The sequence below is a fragment of the Pristiophorus japonicus genome, chromosome 11, assembly GCF_044704955.1.
Source record: "Pristiophorus japonicus isolate sPriJap1 chromosome 11, sPriJap1.hap1, whole genome shotgun sequence".
Classification (NCBI taxonomy): Eukaryota; Metazoa; Chordata; class Chondrichthyes; family Pristiophoridae; genus Pristiophorus; species Pristiophorus japonicus.
Genome location: NC_091987.1, coordinates 66,123,691 through 66,149,688, shown reverse-complemented (window position 1 = coordinate 66,149,688; position 25,998 = coordinate 66,123,691). Strand labels below are relative to the sequence as shown.

Here is a 25,998-nt window from a genome sequence, read left to right as displayed (position 1 = left end):
GTACACAATACTCCAGGTGTGGCCTCACCAAGGCCCTGTACAACTGTAGCAACACCTCCCTGCCCCTGTACTCAAATCTCCTCGCTATGAAGGCCAACATGCCATTTGCTTTTTTAACCGCCTGCTGTACCTGCATGCCAACCTTCAATGACTGATGTACCATGACACCCAGGTCTCGTTGCACCTTCCCTTTTCCTAATCTGGTTGATGGTGTTGTTGGTGCTGCTGGTGTGCCTGGTGCTACTGGTGTTGGGTTTCATCGTGGTTCGATTCTGAGGAAGGTATAAATGGCATCCATGCTGATGGAATAGATGACAGACCAAGTACAGATGAGAGAAGCAATCTGTCACTGATGTGATAGGTTCTACCAATGAGGTGAGACTGGATGGCGACTTTGTTGCAAACATTTGCAACCAGTAGAAAGCTAAATGTGTGCTGGGAATGCAGTCAACAACAGCTTCTGCCTGAGGAACTTGATCAGCTGTGAGGTAGGAGCTTTTATTGTACATTTCATGCTGTCATCTAAGCAGCTGGATCAATGGCCACTCAACTCCCACCTCAGGCTGAGAGACGTGGTTCCCGAGCTGTATGAATCTTGTGGACAGCCAATGAAATTTAAAAGGTAGGCTGAAAAAGGAGCTGAAGGGTCTGAAAAAAATGTAATAATGATTTGAATTAGATCGCGTGCCTGTGCCATACCAGCAAACATGCCCGAGGGAAAGGCGCATGGGGTTGGGATGATGGCGGGTTCCCGACCCGTTCCAACTTATTTCAAATTTCCCATGTCTCCGATCGCGCCCGCATGGACCCCAGAAAATTCCAGCCAAAAAAAGAAACTAGAATACAATTTATGTTCTTGTGCCTCTACAAATCAACTATCTCATATATCCTCCTCCTCTATATCCTCCTCCTCCTTCTCCTCCATCTCCTCCATCTCCTCCTGAGGAATGAGGAAGACACAAGGGTAGAGTTGTGGTAAGGGGAGTGGGGTAAAGCAAGATCTGCATGCGCACCTTGTAAATCAGAAGATATTATAGGATGAGGTGGAAATAGGATGCGAGAAGGAGGATGACGTATGAGGATACAGCATCTTACATAGAAACATAGAAAATAGGTGCAGGAGTAGGCCATTCGGCCCTTCTAGCCTGCACCGCCATTCAATGAGTTCATGGCTGAACATTCAACTTCAGTACCCGCTTCCTGCTTTCTCGCCATACCCCTTGATCCCCCTAGTAGTAAGGACCTCATCTAACTCCTTTTTGAATATATTTAGTGAATTGGCCTCAACAACTTTCTGTGGTAGAGAATTCCACAGGTTCACCACTCTCTGGGTGAAGAAGTTCCTCCGCATCTCGGTCCTAAATGGCTTACCCCTTATCCTTAGACTGTGACCTCTGGTTCTGGACTTCCCCAACATTGGGAACATTCTTCCTGCATCTAACCTGTCTAACCCCGTCAGAATTTTAAATGTTTCTATGAGGTCCCCTCTCATTCTTCTGAACTCCAGTGAATACAAGCCCAGTTGATCCAGTCTTTCTTGATAGGTCAGTCCCGCCATCCCGGGAATCAGTCTGGTGAACCTTCGCTGCACTCCCTCAATAGCAAGAATGTCCTTCCTCAGGTTAGGAGACCAAAACTGTACACAATACTCCAGGTGTGGCCTCACCAATGCCCTGTACAACTGTAGCAACACCTCCCTGCCCCTGTACTCAAATCCCCTTGCTATGAAGGCCAACATGCCATTTGCTTTCTTAACCGCCTGCTGCACCTGCATGCCAACCTTCAATGACTGATGTACCATGACACCCAGGTCTCTTTGCACCTCCCCTTTTCCTAATCTGTCACCATTCAGATAATAGTCTGTCTCTCTGTTTTTACCACCAAAGTGGATAACCTCACATTTATCCACATTATACTTCATCTGCCATGCATTTGCCCACTCACCTAACCTATCCAAGTCGCTCTGCAGCCTCACAGCATCCTCCTCGCAGCTCACACTGCCACCCAACTTAGTGTCATCTGCAAATTTGGAGATACTGCATTTAATCCCCTCATCTAAATCATTAATGTACAGTGTAAACAGCTGGGGCCCCAGCACAGAACCTTGCGGTACCCCACTAGTCACTGCCTGCCATTCTGAAAAGTACCCATTTACTCCTACTCTTTGCTTCCTGTCTGACAACCAGTTCTCAATCCATGTCAGCACACTACCCCCAATCCCATGTGCTCTAACTTTGCACATCAATCTCTTGTGTGGGACCTTGTCGAACGCCTTCTGAAAGTCCAAATATACCACATCAACTGGTTCTCCCTTGTCCACTCTACTGGAAACATCCTCAAAAAATTCCAGAAGATTTGTCAAGCATGATTTCCCTTTCACAAATCCATGCTGACTTGGACCTATCATGTCACCTCTTTCCAAATGCACTGCTATGACATCCTTAATAATTGATTCCATCATTTTACCCACTACCGATGTCAGGCTGACCGGTCTATAATTCCCTGTTTTCTCGCTCCCTCCTTTTTTAAAAAGTGGGGTTACATTGGCTACCCTCCACTCGATAGGAACTGATCCAGAGTCCTTTCGGCCCTGCCACTAGCCAAGGGCTCAGCCATGCCCCCGCCAAGAATGGCCAGCACAGTCTCCTCCAGGGGGGGTGAGGTGAAGCTAGGAATGGGAGGTGTGCCTCATGTTTGGTACAGATTGTTGGTAGGTGAGTGACTGGGGGTGGGGATTGTGGAATGAGCAGTATGTGAGGCTAGTTGTGCATAGGATCATATAGGATTACATAAGATATACGGCACAGAAACAGGCCATTCGGTCCAACCAGTCCATTTATGCTCCTCGTCCCATCGTTCTTCATTTAAATCTATCAGCATAACCTTCTATTCCCTTCTCCCTCATATGCTTGTCTAACCTCCCCTTAAATGCATCTATGCTATTCACTTCAACCACTCCCTGTGGTAGTGAGTTTCACATTCTCACCACTCTTTGGGTAAAGAATTTTCTTCTGAATTCTCTATTGGATTTCTTGGTGACTACCTTATGTTGATGGCCTCTAGTTATGCTCTTCCCCACAAGTGCAGCATTCTCTCTGTATCTACTCTATCAAAACCTTTCATAATTTTAAGGACCTCTATTAGGTCACCCCTCAGTCTTCTTTTTTCAAGAGAAAGAGACCAAGCCTTTTCATCCCTTCCTGATATGTATATCCTTGTATTTCTGGTATCATTTGTAAATCTTCTCTGCACCCTCTCCTGTGCCTCTATATCCTTTTTATAATATGGTGACCAAAACTGTTCAGAGACGGAACTCCAAGTCATAGTCAGCACCTTCACTGAGGCATACAAAAGCATGGGCCTTACACTAAACATCCGTAAGACAAAGGTCCTCCACCAACCTGACCCCGTCACACAGCACTGCCCCTCACTCATCAAGATCCACGGCACGGCCCTGAAAATGTGGACCACTTTCCATACCTTGGGAGCCTATTATCAGTGAGGGTAGACATCGACGACGAGGTTCAACACCGCCTCCAATGCGCCAGTGCAGCTTTCGGCCGCCGAAGGAAGAGAGTTTTCAAAGATCAGGCTCTCAAACCTGGCACCAAGTTCATGGTCTACCCAGCTACAGTGATACCCACCCTCCTGTATGGCTCAAAGACATGGACCATATACAGTAGACACCTCAAATTGCTGGAGAAATACCACCAACAATGTCTCCGCAAGATCCTGCAAATCCCCAGGGAGGACAGATGCGCCAACATCCCCAGCATCGAAGCACTGACCATATTTGACCAGCTCCGTTGGGCAGGCCACATCATCCGCATGCCCGACACGAGACTCCCAAAGCAAGCGCTCTACCCAAGTGGACAGAGGAAACGTTTCAAGGACACCCTCAAAGCTTCCTTGATGAAATGCAACATTCCCACCAACACCTGGGAGTCCCTGGCCAAAGACCGCCCTAAGTGGAGGAAGAGCATCCGGGACAACGCTGAGCACCTCAAGTCTCATCGCTGAGAGCATGCAGAAACCAAGCGCAGACAGCGGAAGGAGTGTGCGGCAAACCAGACTCCACACCCACCCTTTCCTTCAACGACTGTCTTTCCCGTATTGGACTGTTCAGTCACCTAAGAACTCACATTTAGAGTGGAAACAAGTCTTCCCCGATTTTGAGGAACTGCCTATGATGATAACGCAGTACTCGAATTGTGGTCAAACCAAGGCTCATTACAGGTTTAGCATAACTTCCCTATGTCTAGAAATAGTGTTTGGTTTGCTTTTTTTACGGTCTTGCTAATATGTGTCGCAACCTTTAGTGATTTGTGTATTTGTCCTCAGAGATCCCTTTTTCCTCTACCCCACCTAATCTCGCACCCTCCAAGTAATAAATGACCTCCCTATACTTCCTACCAAAATATAATATCTCACATTTATCTGTGTTGAACTTCATTTGCCAATTATATACCCATTCTGCAAGTTTATTAATGTCCCCCTGATTTGTTGCAGTCCTCCTCACTATTAATTATCCCCCAATTTGGTGTCATCTGCAAATTTAGAAATCGTCTAAATCGTTAATATAATTGTGACCAACGGTGGTCCCAGCACTGATCCTTGTGGAACACCACTACCTACCTTCTGCAAATGTGAATAGCTACCTTTTACTCCTGCTCTCTGCTTTCTGCCTTGAAGCCAGCTAGCTATCCATTCTGCTACTTGTCTCCTGACTCTGCATTCTCTGACCTTGTTCATCAGTCTATTATGGGGTACCTTATTGAAGGCCTTTTGAAAATATAGATAAATTACATCTGCTGTGTTACCATTGTCTACTCTCTCCGTTACCTCTTCAAAAAATGCAATGAGGTTGGTCAAGCAAGACTTTCCCTTTTGAAATCCATGCTGACTATTCATTATTATATTTTTGGTTTCTAGATGTTCTTCAATTTTCTCCTTTAGTAGGAATTCCATTATGTTTCGTACTACCGACTTAAAGCTGACTGGTCTAGAATTTCCTGGACATGTTTTATCTCCCTTCTTAAATATAGTTATTACATTAGCAATCTGCCAGTCCTCTGGCAATACACCTTTTTTTAACAAATTATTAAATATGTGTAGTAATGCCTCTGCTATCTCTCCCCTAGATTCTTTTAAAATGCGTGGATGCAATCCATCCGGACCGGGGGTTTTATCTTCTTTGAGTTTGAACAGTTTGCAATATATTACAACAGTGACTACACTCCAAAAGTACTTCATTGGCTGTAAAGCACTTTGAGATGTCTGGTGGTCGTGAAAGGCGCTATATAAATTCAAGTCTATCTTTCTTTTCTTATATCCTCTCTTTTTATTTTAAATGTACTTATCTCATTACTAATCTCATCATCCAATGTCATGTCCACCTGTTCTATCTCCCTGGTAAATACTGAAACAAAATAATTATTTAATATTTCTGCCATCTCTCTATATGCCATTATCCTGTCTATCCCTTAATGGCCCTATTTCCATCCCAACCTTCCTTTTTTATTGAAGTGCCTGTAAAATATTCTACTATTTTGTTTTATGTTCCTTGATAATTTAATTTCATAGATCCTTATTGCCTTCCTAATTTTTTTTGACTTCTCTCCTAATCTTTTCATATTCTCCCTCATCATGCCCTCCCCTGCTGCCTATGTACTTAATGTATCCTTCTTTCTTTACCCTCAATTGTTCCCTTATGGCTTTATTCATCCATTGAGTCTCATTAATGTTTAGTTTGTTCTTGCCTTTTAGAAGAATATAATGTTCCTGCACTCTGTTGAACACCATTTTAAATGTTTCCCATTGCTGTTCTACATCGTTTTTTGCCAATATTTCCCATTTTATTTTCCCCAAGTTCTATTCTCAGCCCCTCAAAATCAGCTTTTCTCCAATCTATTACCCTGGTTTTCATCATGCCCTTTATGGCCTTCTCAATTATCATCTTAAAGGATATTATATTCTGGTCACTATTGCCTAGATGTTTCCCTACTTTTACTTCTCTTATCTGCTCTGGTTCATTCCCCATTATTGGATCCAAAAGCGAATCCTCCCTTGTTGGGCTTTTTACAGATTGGGTTAGAAAGGAGTCCTGTACACATTATAGGAACTCCATTCCCTTATCACTTTACCTATCTCTGTTGTCTAATTAATATCAGGGTAGTTGAATGCCCCCATGATTATTATTCTATGGGCTGGATTTTCAGTTGTCTAACACCTCAGTTAGTGGCCAGAGTGGGCATTAATGGGCGCGTAAGTGGTTACCGACTGAGAGCGCAGCGTTTAGTGCCCTGACCGAAAATTCATTAGAGGCTCAAAGGGGCCACAAACCAGCAGTCCCTGGCTGCTGACGATCACTCTGACCATGACGTATTTCTGGTGCAACACCCACGCTTGCGCCTCGGTCGGAAAATTAGAATTGGCCGTCTAATTTAGCGACTGGCAAGAACAACGTCTGGAAAAACAGTCTGTACAGACTTGCAGAGTCGTTAACTGGTGGCTACTTAAAGGGATGAGGAATGCTTCCCTTAGAGGCCACAGTCAGTGCAACATTTACACACAGCACGGTGGTGAGCCTCCGAGTTTGCAGCGGCAAGCAGAAATAAGATTTTGAAACCATTAATAGGTGCATTACTATACCGTGCCTTTAAGACTCGGCTTTTCCCGGGATCTGAATCAAAGTTCGGCGCATATGCAATGACTCGGTTAAATTTAGCGCCAACATTTTCGTTATTGTCTCCCCCAGCTCTGGTATGCAACGGTTGACTTAGCACCCCTGTTAGCTCTTCGACCGATTCTGACGAATTTCTGGGCGGGAGGCACAAACTTTTTCAAGGTGCTAAAAGTACCGCTCCGCCTCGATTAACGCCACAACAGAGGCGTAACTGAATTTTTCCTCCTATGTTTTTTACTCATTTCCATAATTTGTCTGCATATTTCTTCCTCCACTTCCCTTTCACTATTAGGTGATCTGTAAACTACACCCATTAGTGTGATTGATCCTTTATTATCTTTTATCTCTATCCATAGGGATTCTATTTTTGTCTTGCTGATAACTATGTCACTTTTTTCTACTGCCATTATGTTATCCCTAATAAGTACAGCTGCTCCACCTACCCTTTTTCCCTCTATCTTTTCTAAATATGTTATACCCTGCAATGTTTAATTCCCAGTTCTGAATTTTCTGTAGCCACGTCTCAGTAATCCCTACAATGTCTGGTTCCTTGCAACACATGATTGTCTCCAGCTTCCCTTTTTATTACGTTTTATTACGGACATTGTGTACATTGCTGTGCAGACAGTTTAACTAATTTTAATAGGATTTCCTCTCACTTTGTTTAACCATCTTTTTAGACTTTTGTTTTATAACTCTATTTATTCCCTTGCCATCAATGTCCTCCCTTACTTTATTATTTTCTATGCTCGCTTTTCCGGTTTTGTTTATATTTAGTCTGGTTACATTTCTGGTAGATCCCACCCCCATCGTACTAGTTTAAAGCCTTTGTGACCTCCCTATTTACTCTTTCTGTTAGGACACAGGTCCCATTTCGGTTCAGGTGGAGCCCGTCCCATCGGTACAGCTCCTTCCTGTCCCAGAACTGGTGCCAGTGTTGTATAAAAAGTAACCCCTCTGTCCCGCACCAACCTCTTAGCCACGTGCGAATTCTTCTGATCTGTCTGCTTCTGTGCCAATTTGCACATGGCTCGGGCAATAATCCAAAGATTATTACCCTCTATGTCCTGCTTTTTACTTTAGAGCGTATACGGTTTCAGCAGGACCTTCTCCCTGTTCCTACCTATGTCGTTTGTTCCAGCAACAACAACTGGATTTACCCCCTCCCTTTCCAAGTTCCTCTTCCGATGGCATCCCTTACCCTGGCACCGCGTAGGCAACACATCCTTCGGGATTCTCATTCTTGGTTGCAGATGACGCTATCTATCCCTCTAATTATTGAGTCCTCTATCACTACCACATTTTTATTCTGCTCTTTACCTCTGCCCCCCTTGGACAGCCTGCTGAGCCTTCATGCCTTGGTCTGCATTGTGGCTATCTTACCTGCAGTCTTTCTCCTTGTCCTCACAGGTAGCGGGTACATCGTACCTGTTGAACAAGACCAATGTCTGTGAGAGCTCCTTCTCAACCTCTCCTAAATCCCCGCTAACCGGCGCTCTAACAGTCACACCCTCTCTTTCCTGAACCTGTGCTTTCCTCTGGGGTGTAATTGTATTCTGGATAAAATTGTCCAGGAATTCCTCCCCCGCCCTTGTGTAGGAGTGTCTCCAATTCGCACTCCAGATGGAGACATCTCCTGCAGATGTGTTTTCTTGGGACAGTCACGCTGTCTAGAAACTCCCAGATACTGCAGTCCAGACATACAACCGCCTCTGCCATATCTTAGTCTAGCCTTATTTAAATGTATTTAATTAGTTAAAGTCTTTATTCAATGATTATTTAGTTATATTAATTGGTTAAACTACAAGTTTAATAGAGTACTTTATAGTTTCTTGCACCTAGTTTAAACCAGAGTCCAAGGTTAGTTGAAAAAAGAGAGGAAAGAAAACCTTAATACTCATCAACCAATCACTTACCTGCTGTCCTTGTTTTTTTTGGAAATCATCGAAGGTTCCAGTCGTTGTTACCTCCTCCAATTAAGTCCTTCCCCCTCTTCTCTGAAATCCCAAATAAAACCCTCTGGTTAAGTGCACTCCTGTTAAGACATTCTGTGCTTCTGCAGAACTGTTTACTTTTATACTATCCATTATCATAGGCAGTCCCTCGAACCGAGGATGACTTGCTTCCACGTCAAAAAGTTCAATGATGGACCTAAAATTCCAGGTCCAAACTCAATCTTGAAGAGTGGAAGATGCCTGTGCTTGGATTTTTTTAAATGTGTGGTGATCATTGCACACCAGCCACCACATGGGCTTGACAGAGCTAGGTCTTAGAAACATAGAAACATAGAAAATAGGTGCAGGAGTCGGCCATTTGGCCCTTCGAGCCGGCACCGCCATTCAATGAGTTCATGGCTGAACATGCAACTTCAGTACCCCATTCCTGCTTTCTCGCCATACCCCTTCATCCCCCTAGTAGTAAGGACTACATCTAACTCCTTTTTGAATATATTTAGTGAATTGGCCTCAACAACTTTCTGTCGTAGAGAATTCAACAGGTTCACCACTCTCTGGGTGAAGAAGTTTCTCCTCATCTCGGTCCTAAATGGCTTACCCCTTATACTTAGACGGTGACCCCGGGTTCTGGACTTCCCCAACATTGGGAACATTCTTCCTGCATCTAACCTGTCTAAACCCGTCAGAATTTTAAATGTTTCTATGAGATCCCCTCTCATTCTTCTGAACTCCAGTGAATACAAGCCCAGTTGATCCAGTCTTTCTTGATATGTCAGTCCTGCCATCCCGGGAATCAGTCTGGTGAACCTTCGCTGCACTCACTCCATAGCAAGAATGTCCTTCCTCAAGTTAGGAGACCAAAACTGTACATAATACTCCAGGTGTGGCCTCACCAAGGCCCTGTACAACTGCAGCAAGACCTCCCTGCCCCTGTACTCAAATCCCCTCGCTATGAAGGCCAACATGCCATTTGCTTTCTTAACCGCCTGCTGTAGCTGCATGCCAACCTTCAATGACTGATGTACCATGACACCCAGGTCTCGTTGCACCTGCCCTTTTCCTAATCTGTCACCATTCAGATAATAGTCTGTCTCTCTGTTTTTACCACCAAAGTGGATAACCTCACATTTATTCACATTATACTTCATCTGCCACTCACTTAAACTATCCAAGTCACTCTGCAGCCTCATAGCATCCTCCTCGCAGCTCACACTGCCACCCAACTTAGAGTCATCCACAAATTTGGAGATACTACATTTAATCCCCTCATCTAAATCATTAATGTACAATGTAAACAGCTGGGACCCCAGCACAGAACCTTGCGGTACCCCACTAGTCACTGCCTGCCATTCTGAAAAGTACCCATTTACTCCGACTCTTTGCTTCCTGTCTGCCAACCAGTTCTCAATCTACGTCAGCACACTACCCCCAATCCCATGTGCTTTAACTTTGCACATTAATCTCTTGTGTGGGACCTTTTCGAAAGCCTTCTGGAAGTCCAAATACACCACATCAACTGGTTCCCCCTTGTCCACTCTACTGGAAACATCCTCAAAAAATTCCAGAAGATTTGTCAAGCATGATTTCCCTTTCACAAATCCATGCTGACTTGGACCTATCATGTCACCTCTTTCCAAATGCGCTGCTATGGCATCTTAATAATTGATTCCATCATTTTACCCACTACCGATGTCAGGCTGACCGGTCTATAATTCCCTGTTTTCTCTCTCCCTCCTTTTTTAAAAAGTGGGGTTACATTGGCTACCCTCCACTCCATAGGAACTGATCCAGAGTCTATGGAATGTTTGAAAATGACTGTCAATGCAGCCGCTATTTCCAAGGCCACCTCCTTAAGTACTCTGGGATGCAGACCATCAGGCTCTGGGAATTTATCAGCCTTCAATCCCATCAATTTCCCCAACATAATTTCCTGACTAATAAGGATTTCCCTCAGTTCCTCCTTCTTACTAGACCCTCGGACCCCTTTTATATCCGGAAGCTTGTTTGTGTCCTCCTTAGTGAATACTGAACCAAAGTACTTGTTCAATTGGTCTGCCATTTCTTTGTTCCCAGTTATGACGTCCCCTGGTTCTGACTGCAGGGGACCTACGTTTGTCTTTACTAACCTTTTTCTCTTTACATATCTATAGAAGCTTTTGCAGTCCATTTTAATGTTCCTTTCGTACTCTATTTTCCCTGCCCTAATCAAACCCTTTGTCCTCCTCTGCTGAGTTCTAAATTTCACTCAGTCCCCGGGTTCGCTTCTATTTCTGGCCAATTTGTATGCCACTTCCTTGGCTTTAATACTATCCCTGATTTCCCTTGATAGCCACGGTTGAGCCACCTTCCCTTTTTTATTTTTACGCCAGACAGGGATGTACAATTGTTGTAGTTTATCCATGCGGTCTCTAAATGTCTGCCATTGCCCATCCACTGTCAACCCCTTAAGTATCATTCGTCAATCTATCCTAGCCAATTCACGCCTCATACCTTCAAAGTTACCCTTCTTTAAGTTCTGGACCATGGTCTCTGAATTAACTGTTTCATTCTCCATCCTAATGTAGAATTCCACCATATTATGGTCACTCTTCCCCAAGGGGCCTCGCATAATGAGATTGCTAATTAATCCTCTCTCATTACACAACACCCAGTCTAAGATGGTCTCCCCCCTAGTTGGTTCCTCAACATATTAGTCTAGAAAACCATTCCTTATGCACTCCAGGAAATCCTCCTCCACCATATTGTTTCCAGTTTGGTTAGCCCAATCTATATGCATATTAAAGTCACCCATGATAACTGCTGCACCTTTATTGCATGCACCCCTAATTCCCTGTTTTATGCCCTCCCCAACATCACTACTACTGTTTGGAGGTCTGTACACAACTCCCACTAGCGTTTTCTGTCCCTTGGTATTCCGTAGCTCCACCCATACCGATTCCACATCATCAAAGCTAATGTCTTTCCTTACAATTGCATTAATTTCCTCTTTAACCAGCAACGCCACCCCGCCTCCTTTTCCTTTCTGTCTATCCTTCCTAAATGCTGAATACTCCTGGATGTTGAGTTCCCAGCCTTGGTCACTCTGGAGCCATGTCTCCGTGATGCCAATCACATGAATATCCGTTAACTGCTATCTGCACAGTTAATTCATCCACCTTACTCCGAATACTCCTCACATTGAGGCACAGAGCCTTCAGACTTGCCTTTTTAACACACTTAGACCCTTTAGAATTTTGCTGCAAAGTGGCCCTTTTTGTTTTTTGCCTTGGGTTTCTCTGCCCTCCACTTTTACTCATCTCCTTTCTGTCTTTTGCTTTTGTCTACATTTTGTTTCCCTCTGTCTCCCTGCATTGGTTCCCATCCCCCTGCCATATTAATTTAACTCCTCCCCAACAGCACTCGCAAATACTCCTCCTAGGACATTGGTTCCGGTCCTGCCCAGGTGCAGACCGTCTGGTTTGTACTGGTCTCACCTCCCCCAGAACCGGTTCCAATGCCCTAGGAATTTGAATGCCTCCCTGCTGCACCACTGCTCAAGCCACGTATTCATCTGAGCTATCCTGCGATTCCTACTCTGACTAGCATGTGGCACTGGTAGCAATCCTGAGATTACTACTTTTGAGGTTCTACTTTTTAATTTAGCTCCTAGCTCCTTAAATTCGTCTCGTAGGACCTCATTCCGTTTTTTACCTACATTGTTGGTACCAATGTGCACCACGACAACTGGCTGTTCACCCTCCCTTTTCAGAATGTCCTGCACCTGCTCCGAGACATCCTTGATCCTTGCACTAGGGAGGCAACATACCATCCTGGAGTCTCGGTTGCGGCCGCAGAAACGCCTATCTATTCCTCTTACAATTGAATCCCCTATCACTATCACTCTCCCACTCTTTTTCCTGCCCTCCTGTGCAGCAGAGCCAGCCACGGTGCCATGAACTTGGCTGCTGCTGCTCCCCCCTGATGAGTCATCCCCCTCAACAGTACTCAAAGCGGTGTATCTGTTTTGCAGGGGGATGACCGCAGGGGATCCCTGCACTACCTTCCTTGCACTGCTCTTCCTGTTGGTCTTCCATTCCCTACCTGGCTATGGACCCTTTACCTGAGGTAAGACCTGTCGTGTATTCAACCAGCATTGTAACCCATGTATAATCTGACCTAAGTTGTACACTGTGAGAACAATGACCACTAGATGGTGAACTTGTGGGAGACACTCCTAACCTAGACCTTCAGATATAAAAGGGGAAGCTCCACCCACTTCCAGCACTTGAGTGCTATGAAATAAAGGACAGGTCTCAGACTGACCTTCTCTCAAGCATGGGCCTCGTGTGCATTTATACTGTATAGTAAGGATGTATTAAGACCAACTCACTAACCGTGCTGTTCACATCATTCTCAGCATCGTGGATGCTCCAGAGTGAATCCACCTTCAGCTCCAATTCCGCAACGCTGTCCGTCAGGAGCTGGAGGCGGATACACTTCCTGCACAGGTAGTCGTCAGGGACACCGGAGGCGTCCCTGATTTACCACATAGTACAGGAGGAGCATAACACGCGTCCGAGCTCTCCTGCCATGACTTAACCCTTAGATTAACTTAAATTGGCAACAACAATGCTAAAAGTTACTCACTGATATAGAAGAGAAAAAAGAAAAACTACTTACCAATCACCAGACAATCACTTACCCCCTTGGCTGTGGCGTCACCTTTCTATTTCTTTCTACTTCTTTTTTGCCTTCTCCCTGTAGCTGCACAAGCTGGGCCTTTATAGGCCTCTCCGACCCCGGACTCACGCCTCTCCGACGCACCTCCAGACTGCTGAACTCGCGGCCTTTATAGGCCTCTCGCCGACCCCGGACTCACGCTTCAGTGACGCACCACCCGACTGCTGAACTCGTGGCCTTTATAGGCCTCTCGCAGACCCCGGACTCACGCCTCAGCGACGCACATCCCGACTGCTGAACTCGTGGCCTTGAAAGGCCTCTCGCCGACCCCAGACTCACGCCTCTCCACGCACCTCCCGACTGCTGAACTCGCGGCCTTTATAGGCCTCTCGCAGACCCCGGACTCACGTCTCAGCAACGCACCTCCCGACTGCTGAACTCGTGGCCTTTATAGGCCTCTCGCAGACCCCGGACTCATGCCTCAGTGACGCACCTCCCGACTGCTGAACTCGTGGCCTTTATAGGCCTCTCGCAACTTCAGTTAACTACAGTTTTTAAAGTTCTAGGTTTAAATCAAAATGTTGAACTAAATTTCACTACAGGTACAGCGTAGAAAATCTGGAAGCTTCGGGACCAAGGCCATTCCGGATTCTGGATATTTCTGGACTTCAGAACATCTTTCTGACATCCCGAATCCGGAAACGTCCGAACCCAGGTTCGGGTATTTCTGGACCGGCGGCCATGTGGGGGTGGGGGGGAGCCGGCCTGAGGCAGAAGTCCAAGGCAGAGGCAAGGTCAGCCCGAGGCAGAGGTTCGAGGCAGGGGAGAGGTCAGCGGTGGCCCGAGGCGGGGGAGGGGTCGGCGGTGGCCCAAGGCGAGGGAGTCTAATGGTGGAGTGGGGGGTGGGGGGCGCGGCAGCGGGTACGGCTTCCGGAACATTTTCCGGATTCCAGACGACCCTGCCATGGATCAGCCCGGTGTCCGGGTTCCGGCACATTCTGAATTTTGGAACTCCAGATTTCAGACGCTCAACCTGTATTTACAGCTTCTACTTACCAATACGTACCAAAAATTCCCACTCTTTCCAAATTCCCAAATAAAACACTGGTTGGCAGAAGATGGCTTCTGAAGATGCATTCACTTACCCTTGACTGCTGGTCCTAAATCATGAAGTTTCTTTGGGCACTGGAGCCAGGTTGTGGCGACGACACTGCTAGGCATGATGGCCTCGATGATCTGCTCCCACATCATTCTTTCTGGAGTGTTGCATACGAGACACAGTGTTGACCCTCTGCACAAAGCTGGAGTATTGCATATGAGACACTGGGTGCCCCTTCCCTGGCTTGTTGAGCCATTTGTGTTAGTGCTGAAGCACTTTTACCATTTTTTTAGGTGCGGAAGGCAGTTCAGCTTTAAGAGCTGAAGACTGCCATTTATAAATTATTTTTAGCGTTTATTTTTTCAGAAGGCAGTTCAGTTCTAACTGCCTTTTTCTAAATTATTTTATTTTCTTAATTTTAGAAGGCAATCCCCATTTAAGGGACCAACACTGCTTTCTAAAATGACAGCCTTGCTTTAAGACAATGCTACTCTTGCTTCAGGGCTGCTATAGCCCACTACATTGGGCCATCTGCTGAGAGCAGCGCTGGAAAACCAGTCTTGCAGTGTGCTAATTGCCTGTGTTATGATTTCGTCCAGCCGTTAATTTCAGCCTGTGATGGTGTTGATTCCTGGATTCTTTTACCTCAATCTGGTTCTGCAAAATTACTGAAACGAATACCGTTTGTGCTTTAAACAAAGCAAGCTTTTATTTTTTTTTAAGACAGCAGTGGAATTTTTCTCATAATTTAAAATCTCAGAACATTTTTTTTTCAGCACCTATTTAGTACGTTACTTTTTTTTTTGTCTTTTCCATAACTAGAGAGAAGTCTGGCACGTAGGCTGTGGACTGCTTTTCGTTATCTCAATTGTTCCAGCCTCAAGGTCGTGTTATTTAATATAATATTTTTTTTTTGAATCCTTTTGAATCCATCTCAGTTGTTTTGCTGTGCCTTCTCTGAATGTTTTCTTTCGACAAGTAAGTGAGCATGTTAAATCTTTTTTTTTAACCACCGGGACCATGTATTTTTGTCTTTTTTTTTTACTCAACAAACCTATCCTTTGTGCATTTCCTGGCTCCGTAACTTATCATCCGAATATACGTAATTCAATAAGGTTCACACTCTTAAACTTCCCACATACAGGACAACACTACGAAGGGTTAAAAAAACTTTCATTCTGTTTGAAAAAGTAGGTGGAGCTAAAACAAACCACAACTCCCCGGCTTTTTTTTTTACAGTAAAAGTCACAGAAGCATTTCTCATTTAAACAGACGTTCACAAGAGTCTCTTTTCTTTCCTATTAATTTTTGGATCCATGATTGATCATCTATCCCTATCTAGCTCTAACAATAACCTATCTTTCCAAGTCGCCGCTTGGTTTGCATCACCGCGCAATTTCCCTATCTCTATCCCTATTCTAAGTTTGAAAGGTATTCACCAGATTGTCCTGGATCTCGTTCAGACACTACCTGAGAACCAGCGAGTGGCTAAACTTTCCTCAGACTTTTGAAACCGGGGGAAACTGGAGCAGTATTGAAATCATACTCACTCCAGTGGCCACTTTCCCCTCGTCTCGTCCAAGGCTAGTCTGGCTCTTAATTCGCAAGTTTTCGGCAGTCGTCCGTTGAGATCCCACTTCTGACACCAAATGTTGATTCCTGGATTCTTTTACCTCAATCTGGTTCAGCAAAATTACTGAAACGAATACCGTTTGTGCTTTAAACAAAGCAAGCTTTTATTTAAAAAGCAAATCTCGATCAGGGACTTTATCAGACAGAAGGAATGCAAGTCTGTTCGAACGCACTCACTTCCTACGGACAAAGTGACGTTACATTGTAAAGGCACGAAGGTTATACATTTTCGGCAAAAGATAACAAGATAGGGCTAGAGTGACATCCTAGTCCAGCCTATCCTCTTAGATCCCTCTTTCCCTTTGTCCACTCATAAGCCGACCTAAGTATGGTCTGATTTTAAACAAAGACCTTCTGTTAATGTTTCAGGTTAATAACATGATTTAATAAGACCTTGAGGTTTTTCTGCAAGCTGTGGGTTTTGTTTCAATACATGTTAATGTTGTAACATTTTGCAGTCTCGAGTCTGAGATGTCATGGCTATTCCTCCATGAATTCTTTGTTAGCTTATACTGTCCCTATACAATTCCCACGTTCTCAACTTCAATGTCTCTATACATTTTTAAACATTCACAATGGCAGCGGCAGGTCTCTGGCCTACTGCAATTTCTCGACCTACAAACTGTGGAAGAGCAATGGGATTTGCTTGTCCATGTACACAAATCACTAAAAGCTAGTATCCTGGTGCAATAAGTAATCAAAAGATCAAATTCCGAGGAAAGGTTGCATAAACTTGTTTTTTATTCCTTTGAGTTTAGTATTTTGAATGATATCTAATTGAAGTGTTTAAAATGATAAAGGGAATTGATAGGGTAGATCCAAAGGAATCCAGAACAAGGGAGCACAATCTTAAAATTATAGCTAATCCATTTAGGGGTGTAATCAGGAAACACTTTTCACATAAAGGCTAGTAGAAATCTGGAATTATCTCCCCCAAAATGCTGTGGATGCTAGGTCAATTGAATGTTTCAAGACTGAGATCAATATATTTTGATTAGGTAAGCGTATCAAGGGATAACAACAATAACAACTTGTATTTATATAGCACCTTACGTAGTAAAACATCCCAAGGCGTTCACAGAATCATTATCAAACAAAATTTGACATCGAGCCACATGAGATATTAGGGCAAATGACCAACAGCTTGGTCAAAGAGCTAGGTTTTAAGGAGCGTCTTAAAGGAGTAAACAGGGGCAGAGAGGCGGAGAGGTTTAGGGAGGGAATTCCAGAGCTTAGGTCCTCGGCAGTTGAAGACTCGGCCACCAATGGTGGAGTGATTAAAATCGGGGATGTGTAAGAGACCAGAATTGGAGGAGTGCAGAGGGTTGTGTGGCTGGAGGAGATTACAGAGATAGCGGCCATGGAGGTATTTGAAAACAAGGGATACGAATCAGAAGCGTGTGAATGGAGTTGAGGTACAGAATCAGCTATGATCTAATTGCATGGTAGAGCGGGCTTTAAGGGCTGAATGGACTATTCCTGTCCTTATGTTTCTCCCTGGCCCTTGTCTACCATTTGCATCTTCCCCATTCCTATCTTGCTTCTTCTCCTGCCTTCAGGTCGGTTGAATAATCCACACCCGGGAATGTGGGAAGGGAGGACTAGGGGGGTAGTGCTGGACAGGTTAATGGGACTCAAGGTAGACAAGTCCCCTGGTCCTGATGAAATGCATCCCAGGGTATTAAAAGAGATGGCGGAAGTTATAGCAGATGCATTCGTTATAATCTACCAAAATTCTCTGGACTCTGGGGAGGTACCAGAGGATTGGAAAGCAGCTAATGTAACGCCTCTGTTTAAAAAAGGGGGCAGACAAAAGGCAGGTAACTATAGGCCAGTTAGTTTAACATCTGTAGTGGGGAAAATGCTTGAAACTATCATTAAGGAAGAAATAGCGGGACATCTAGATAGGAATAGTGCAATCAAGCAGACGCAGCATGGATTCATGAAGGGGAAATCATGTTTAACTAATTTATTAGAATTCTTTGAGGATATAACGAGCATGGTGGATAGAGGAGTACCGATGGATGTGGTGTATTTAGATTTCCAAAAGGCATTCGATAAGGTGCCACACAAAAGGTTACTGCAGAAGATAGAGGTACACGGAGTCAGAGGAAATGTATTAGCATGCATAGAGAATTGGCTGGCGAACAGGAAGCAGAGAGTCGGGATAAATGGGTCCTTTTCGGGTTGGAAATCGGTGGTTAGTGGTATGCCACAGGGATCGGTGCTGGGACCACAACTGTTTACAATATACATAGATGACCTGGAAGAGGGGACAGAGTGTAGTGTAACAAAATTTGCAGATGACACTAAGATTAGTGGGAAAGCGGGTTGTGTAGAGGACACAGAGAGGCTGCAAAGAGATTTGGATAGGTTAAGCGAATGGGCGAAGGTTTGGCAGATGGAATACAGTGTCGGAAAGTGTGAGGTCATCCACCTTGGGAAAAAAAACAGTAAAAGGGAATATTATTTGAATGGGGAGAAATTACAACATGCTGAGATGCAGAGGGACCTGGGGGTCCTTGTGCATGAATCCCAAAAAGTTAGTTTGCAGGTGCAGCAGGTAATCAGGAAGGCGAATGAAATGTTGGCCTTCATTGCGAGAGGGATGGAGTACAAAAGTAGGGAGGTCCTGCTGCAACTGTATAGGGTATTGGTGAGGCCGCACCTGGAGTACTGCGTGCAGTTTTGGTCACCTTACTTAAGGAAGGATATACTAGCTTTGGAGGAGGTACAGAGATGATTCACTAGGCTGATTCTGGAGATGAGGAGGTTACCTTATGATGATAGATTGAGTAGATTGGGTCTTTACTCGTTGCAGTTCAGAAGGATGAGGGGTGATCTTATAGAAACATTTAAAATCATGAAAGGGATAGACAAGATAGAGGCAGAGAGGTTGTTTCCACTGGTAGGGGAGGCTAGAACTAGGGGGCACAGCCTCAAAATACGGGGGAGCCAATTTAAAACCGAGTTGAGAAGGAATTTCTTCTCCCAGAGGGTTGTGAATCTGTGGAATTCTCTGCCCAAGGAAGCAGTTGAGGCTAGCTCATTGAATGTATTCAAATCACAGATAGATAGAGTTTTAACCAATAAGGGATTTAAGGGTTATGGGGAGCAGGCGGGTAAGTGGAACTGAGTCCACGGCCAGATCAGCCATGATCTTATTGAATGGTCGAGCAGGCTCGAGGAGCTAGATGGCCTACCCCTGTTCCTAATTCTTATGTTCTTATGTTAACCCTGCTTGACCTGAAAATATGTTTTGACTCCCCCTGGCCACAGCAAATCAACCACTGTTTTATATATTTGGAGGATGTCCTTAACTGTGTTCTCTCTGAACTGCCGAGATAGAACTTCTTTCCTCATGGCTTAATACCTAACATTTGGAATTGTATTGTTGGCCGGGAGCTTGATTAATTCACCTTTCAGTTTATTTCATTTACGTTTTCACAGGTTCGAGTCAAATCTGTCCGATGAAGTTGGGTGCCACCGGATAAATCAGTGTGTGACGGTAGCCAGTGCTCAAACACGCGGTGTAGCCCAGTAAAGCACCGCGCAAGCGCGACCCGGGGCCCGCAGCCAAAACCTAGCAACCAGTGCGTCACATGACTTGGCAGTTGTCTCCGTTGCCTAGCGATTGTCGCCATGCTAACCTGGGCTCGCGGCAGCTGTTGGGAAGAGAACGCATTTTGAACGAAGCATTCGAGCAGCGGCAGCAGCATCATCATCCATTGCGAGGCAGGGAAAGCGAGGGCAGCGCACGGTGCAGCGAGGTCGCCATGAACAGGTAAGGGGCAGCAGCGGAGGAGTAGCAACCATGTCCGATATTACAGAGTGCTTGCAATTCAGCACCGATCACTGCTTGCCGGCCGAAACCGCAGGCTATCTCCCTGTCCTCTGAGTCCAAAACACTAAATACACAGCAGCAAGAGGTTTCTATTTAACTACGCAATGTTGCAAATTACGGAATTAAAAAGAAATCCTCCATTGGCAGTACGAAATAGCAAATGATTTTGGTTTATAATAATTAGACATCCATTTTAAATCGATTTATTAAGGGGTTATTTATTATTATTTAATTATTAATGGATTCCCCCTTTCATCTTCGACTTAATGCTGCTTTAAATAAAATATGGGAAGTAAAGTTAGGCGTGTGACAATTACTTGTCAAAACATGTGAAGGGTGGTTGTCATATCGAGTTGTGCCACTGAGTTATAATTATGATTCTATAAAATGTTAAAAAAATAACATCTAGTTTGCATTATAACAAACCTTATTGTATACAATTATTTTCTTTTAAGATAATCCTAAGTGGTCATATTCAAATATTAAGTTTAAAAAGTAGGTGTGTAACACTTGCTGGCCAGGCCGTATTTCCTCTAATTGCTAAGTTGCCCACAGTTATAAAAACAGAAAATGCTGGAAATACTCAGCAGGTCAGGCAGCATCGGTGGAGAGAGAAACAGAGTTAATGTTTCAGCTCGATGACCTTCATCAGTCTGAAATGTTAACTTTGTTTCTCTCTCCACCGATGATGCCTGACCTGCTGAGTTTCCAGCATTTTCTGTTTTTATTTCAGATTTCCAGCATCCGCAGTAGTTTGCTTTTGTTCACAGTTATATTTGCCTCAATATTGAGCAAACTAAATGTAGATGGAACTACCACTTTGCTGGACACCTCTCTTCTGTTCGTAGGTATGATTGTAATTTCTCTCTGGCTTGCTGCTTCAACATTTCTTCCCTACTGCTTGGTGTCAAATTTTTATCGCATAATACTCATTTGAAAAATCTTTAGACATTTCAATATGTTAGACGTGCTATATAAATACAAGTTGTTGTTGTACCAATCATCATTCTGAGTCTGATTTAGGCTCCTACATTGCTCCAACCTGTGGAATTCTCTACCACAGAAAGTAGTTGAGGCCAATTCACTAAATATATTCAAAAGGGAGTTAGATGAAGTCCTTACTACTCGGGGGATCAAGGGGTATGGCGAGAAAGCAGGAATGGGGTACTGAAGTTGCATGTTCAGCCATGAACTCATTGAATGGTGGTGCAGGCTAGAAGGGCCGAATGGCCTACTCCTGCACCTATTTTCTATGTTTCTATGTCTCTATGTAACCAACTAGAAGAACAGTGCCTCATTTTTGAACACAATTCAGCCACTGATTTGAACATTAAACACAAATGTTTTCCTGTCCTTTTTGCAACTTATTTTTATCATTCCAATTCTTTTGCCCTTCAAATGTCTAATTATCTAACTTCTAAAAAATTTGTTCCGGGATATGGGCGCCGCTGGCAAGGCCAGCATTTATTGCCCGTCCCTCATTGCCCTTGAGAAGATGGTGGTGAGCCGCCTTCTTGAACCGCTGCAGTCCATGTGTTGAAGGTACTCCCACAGAGCGTTTGGGGGGGGAGTTTCAGGATTTTGACTTAGCGACGATGAAGGAGCGGCGATATGTTTCCAAGTCAGAATAGTGTATAACTTGGAGGGGAACTTGCGGGTGATGGCACTCCCATGCACCTGCTGTCCTTATTCTTCTAGGTGGTAGAGGTCGTGGGTTTGGGAGGTGCTGCCGAAGCAGCCATGGAGAGTTGCTGCAGTGCATCTTGTAGATGGTACACACTGCAGTCACGGTGCGCTGGAGGTGGAGGGAGTAAATGTTGAAGGTGGTGGATGTGGTGCCAATCAAGCGGGCTGCTTTATCCTGGATGGTATGGAGCTTCTTGAGTGTTGTTGGAGCTGCACTCATCCAGGCAATTGGAGTGTATTCCATCACACTCCTGACTTGTTCCTTGTAGGTGGTGGAAAGGCTTTGGCGAGTCAGGAGGTGAGACACTCGCTGCAGAATACCCAGCCTCTGACCTACTCTTGTTGCCACAGAATTTATGTGGCTCGTTCAGTTAAGTTTCTGGTCAATGGTGACCCCTAGGATGTTAATGGTAGCGGATTCGGTGATGGTAATGCCGTTGAATATCAAGGGGAGGTATTTAGACTCTCTCTTGTTGGAGATGGTCATTGCCTGGCACTTGTTTGGCACAAATGTTACTTGCTATTTATCAGCCTAAGCCTGAATGTCATCCAGGTCTTGCTGCATGTGGGCATGGACTGCTTCATTTTCTGAGGAGTTGCGAATTGCACTGAACACTGTGCAATCATCAGCGAACATCCCCACTTCTGACCTTATGTTGGAGGGAAGGTCGTTGATGAAGCAGCTGAAGATGGTTGGACCGACAACATTGCCCTGAGGAACTCCTACATCAATATCCTGGGGCTGTGATGATTGACGTCAAACAACCACAACCATCTTCCTTTGTGCTCGGTATGACTCCAGCCAGTGGAGATTTTTTCCCCTGATGCCCATTGACTTTAATTTTACTACGACTCCTTGATGTCAAGGGCAGTCGCTCTCACCTCATCTCTGGAATTTAGCTCTTTTGTCCATATTTGGATCAAGGCTGTAATGAGATCTGGAGCCGAGTGGCCCTGGTGTAACCCAAACAGAACATCGATGAGCAGGTTATTGGTGAGTAAGTGGCGCTTGATAGCACTGTCGACGACACCTTTCATCACTTTGCTAATGATTGAGTAGATTGATGGGGTGGTAATTGGCCGGATTGGATTTGTCCTGCTATTTGTGGACAGGACATATCTGGTCAGTTTTCCACATTATCAGATAGATGCCAGTGTTGTAGCTGTCCTGGAACAGCTTGGTTAGAGGCGCGGCTAGTTCTGGAGCATGTCTTCAGCACGACAGCCGGGTGTTGTCGGGGCCCATAGCCTTTGCTGTCTCCATTGCGCTCAGCTGCTTCTTGATATTACATGGAGTGAATCGAATTGGCTGAAGATTGGCTTCTGTGATGATGGGGAGGTCAGGAGGAGGCCATTATGGATCATCCACTCAGCACTTCTGACTGAAGATAGTTGCAAATGCTTCACCCTTGTCTTTTGCACTTGCACGCTGGTCTCCGCCATCATTGAGGATAGGGATATTCATGGAGTCTCCTTCTCCCGTTAGTTATTTAATTGTCCACCACCAATCACGACTGGAGAGCTTTAATCTGATCCGTTGATTGTGGGATCGCTTAGCTCTGTTTAGCATGCTGCTTCCGTTGCTTAGCAACATGTAGTTCTGTGTTGCAGCTTCCCCAGGTTGGTACCTCATTTTTCGGTACACCTGGTGCTGTTCCTGGCATGCTCTTCTGCACTCTTCATTGAACCAGGGTTGGTCCCCTGGCTTGATGGTAATGGTAGCGTGAGGGATCTGCCGGGCCATGTGGTTACAGATTATGGTGGAATACAATTCTGCTGCTGCTGATGGCCCACAGCGCCTCATGGATGCCCAGTTTTGAGCTGCTAGATCTGTTCTGAAACTATCTCATTTAGCACGGTGCTGGTGCCACACAACACGATGGAGAGTGTCTTCAGTGTGAAGACAGGACTTCATCTTCACAATGACTGTGCGGTGATTACTGCTACCAATGCTGTCATGGACAGATGCATCTGCAACAGGTGGATTGGTGAGGATGAGGTCAAGTAGACTCTTCACGCGTTTTGGTTCTCTCACCACCTGTCATCTGCCCAGTCTGGCAGCTATGTCCTTCATGACTCAGCCAGCTCAGTCAGTAGTGGTGCTACAGAGCCACAATTGGTGATGGACATTGAAATCCCCAACCCAGAGTACATTCTGTGCCCTTGCTACCCTCAGTGCTTCATCCAAGTGGTGTTCAACATGGAGGTGTACTGATTCATCAGCTGAGGGAGGGCGGAGGTGCTAATCAGCAGCAGTTTTCCTTGCTCATGCTTTACCTGAAGCCATGAGACTTCATGGGCTCCGGAGTCAATGTTGAGGACTCCCATGGCCACTTCCTCCCGACTGTGCTACCACCTCAGGTGGGTCTGTCTTGCCAGTGGGACAGGAAATACCCAGGAATGGTGATGGAGGAGTCTGGGGCATTGGCTGAAAGGTATGTCAGGCTGTTGCTTAACTAGTCTGTGGGACAGCTCTCCCAATTTTGGCACAAGTCCCCCTAGTTGTTAGTGAGGAGGACTTTGCAGGGTCGACTGGGCTGAGTGTGCCATTGTTGATTTCTGGATTCTTTTCCTTCAATCTGTTTCAGCGAATACACTGAGGCGAACACCAAAGAAGCTTATAACAAAGCAGTCTTTATTTCAAAGATTTACCGGCCGGGACTTATCAGACAGAAGGAATGCTCTCTCGATAGGGCGCACCCACTTCCTACGGACAAGTGAAGTTACATTGTAAAGGCACAACGGTTTACATTTTCGGTACAAGATAACAAGATACAATTTAGAGTGACATCCTAGTTCAGCCTATCCCTTTTGATCCCTCCTTCCCTTTGTCCACTCAGAAGCCGACTTCAGTATGGTCTGTTTTTCCCAAAGAACTTTCTCACACTTTACTCAAAGAACTTTCTCAGGCATTGCTTCTAAATGTTACAATTTTACTGGCGTAACTAGTAACTTAGACCTTGCAAATCTGTTAATTGTGCTGATATTGTAATATTTGCAGACTGACATTCTTTTAGTTATTCTCCCATGATTTCTTTGTTCAATTTCACTTTCTTTATACATTTTCCCACATTCTCAACTTCAATGTCTCTATACATTTTCAAACATTCATATTCTATACATTTTCAAACATTCACATTCCTCCCTTTTATCATTCCAGGATAACCCTGGTGACTATTCCAGGAGTATCGCATTCAGCCGTTCGCACTCTTTTTCCTGATCCTCTTTATCAAGTAGGTCTTTAGTTTGCTGGATCATAACCCAGGAGCCCCTGGTCACAAAAGGGTTTGCTAACCTTGCCATCATGACTTTACAACAAAGGTTAAAGCAACCAATAATCAAGCAACAGGTAATTATTACTACGATGAGAATAATTGCTTCATGCATTATATAGGACCCCCAGGATCCTCTTAATAGCCAATCAAGCCAGCTATATCCCCTTCTTTGGGCCTTGTCGAAACTCATCAAGTTGTTTACATATAGCATCAATAGCTTGGGTGATATTGTAGGACTCGTCCGTGACATGGGTGATACATTTGTCTCCTATTATTGTGCAGACCCCTCCTTGTTGGGCCAGCTGATAATCTACTGCATAACGGGTCTGTTGGGTATATAGCCGCAGCTCAGACAATTCCCGGTTGATAGTATCCAATCCCTTAGTGGTGCTGTTTCCCAGGATGGTCAACCCACAAATAAGATAGTTCCTATTTTTGGCACTAATTACCCCCACTGATCCCCCTACAGATAGGGCCCCGAGGAACCCGTAGCCGAGTGATGATCCCAGCGTGATAGGATCCTCCCAATCGGCACAGAACTCCTTGCTGATGGCTCGTGTTACTATTCTTTTCCGGGTATGAAATCTTTTGGGGCATGGGACAGTGAGTGGTCCTATGGTTCCTACTGCGAAGAGGACCGGGAGGGTCGGTGTTGCTGTCTTGAAGGTGCCGTTGAGGAGGAACACAAATCCTTCCTTAGCTCTATAACACTTTACATCGGTGTTGCTAACACTCGTGAACTGCTTATACCACCAATTGCTCGGTTCCCTTGAATTTGTGCCCGATCCTACCAATTGGTAAGCATCAAACGGGTATGCCCATGTTTCTGAGCTAACATGAGTTCCGTTACACTGACCGCAGATAACTTGCTTTCCCCCGGTCACATTCAGGCATCTTTGCTTGTTACAGGTACAGGTAAACTGGCCTCCACGCACTTGACATTGCTGACGGGCACACTGCATCTGCACACAGGTGGCATTCCCGGGGACCAGGGCATATACACATCCCCACCCTTGCCTTGAGAAGCAAAGCGGGTAGCTTGCATTGTCTGAGCATACTGCTCCGTTCTTTCCCTGGGATCCCCTGCACTCCGGATTCGTGGATCCTATTAATTCCACACATCTTCCCTGTATATCCCTTTTATATTCGCCCGTTTGTCCCTC

General features: G+C 45.0%; 1 protein-coding gene across 4 annotated transcripts in view; it reads left to right on the top strand.

Annotated features, from left to right (window-relative positions):
• The first annotated feature begins 19,639 nt into the window (after positions 1–19,639).
• The window catches only part of ccdc181 (coiled-coil domain containing 181), a 69,647-nt gene continuing 63,288 nt past the window's right edge, over positions 19,640–25,998 (top strand). For 3 of the 4 annotated variants that reach the window (XM_070892937.1, XM_070892941.1, XM_070892938.1), the window contains exon 1: positions 19,641–19,814. The gene's annotated coding sequence lies outside the window, so the exon portion shown is untranslated. Of the gene's footprint in view, positions 19,815–25,998 lie in introns of all 4 variants that reach the window. The other variant, XM_070892943.1, reaches the window with a different exon arrangement.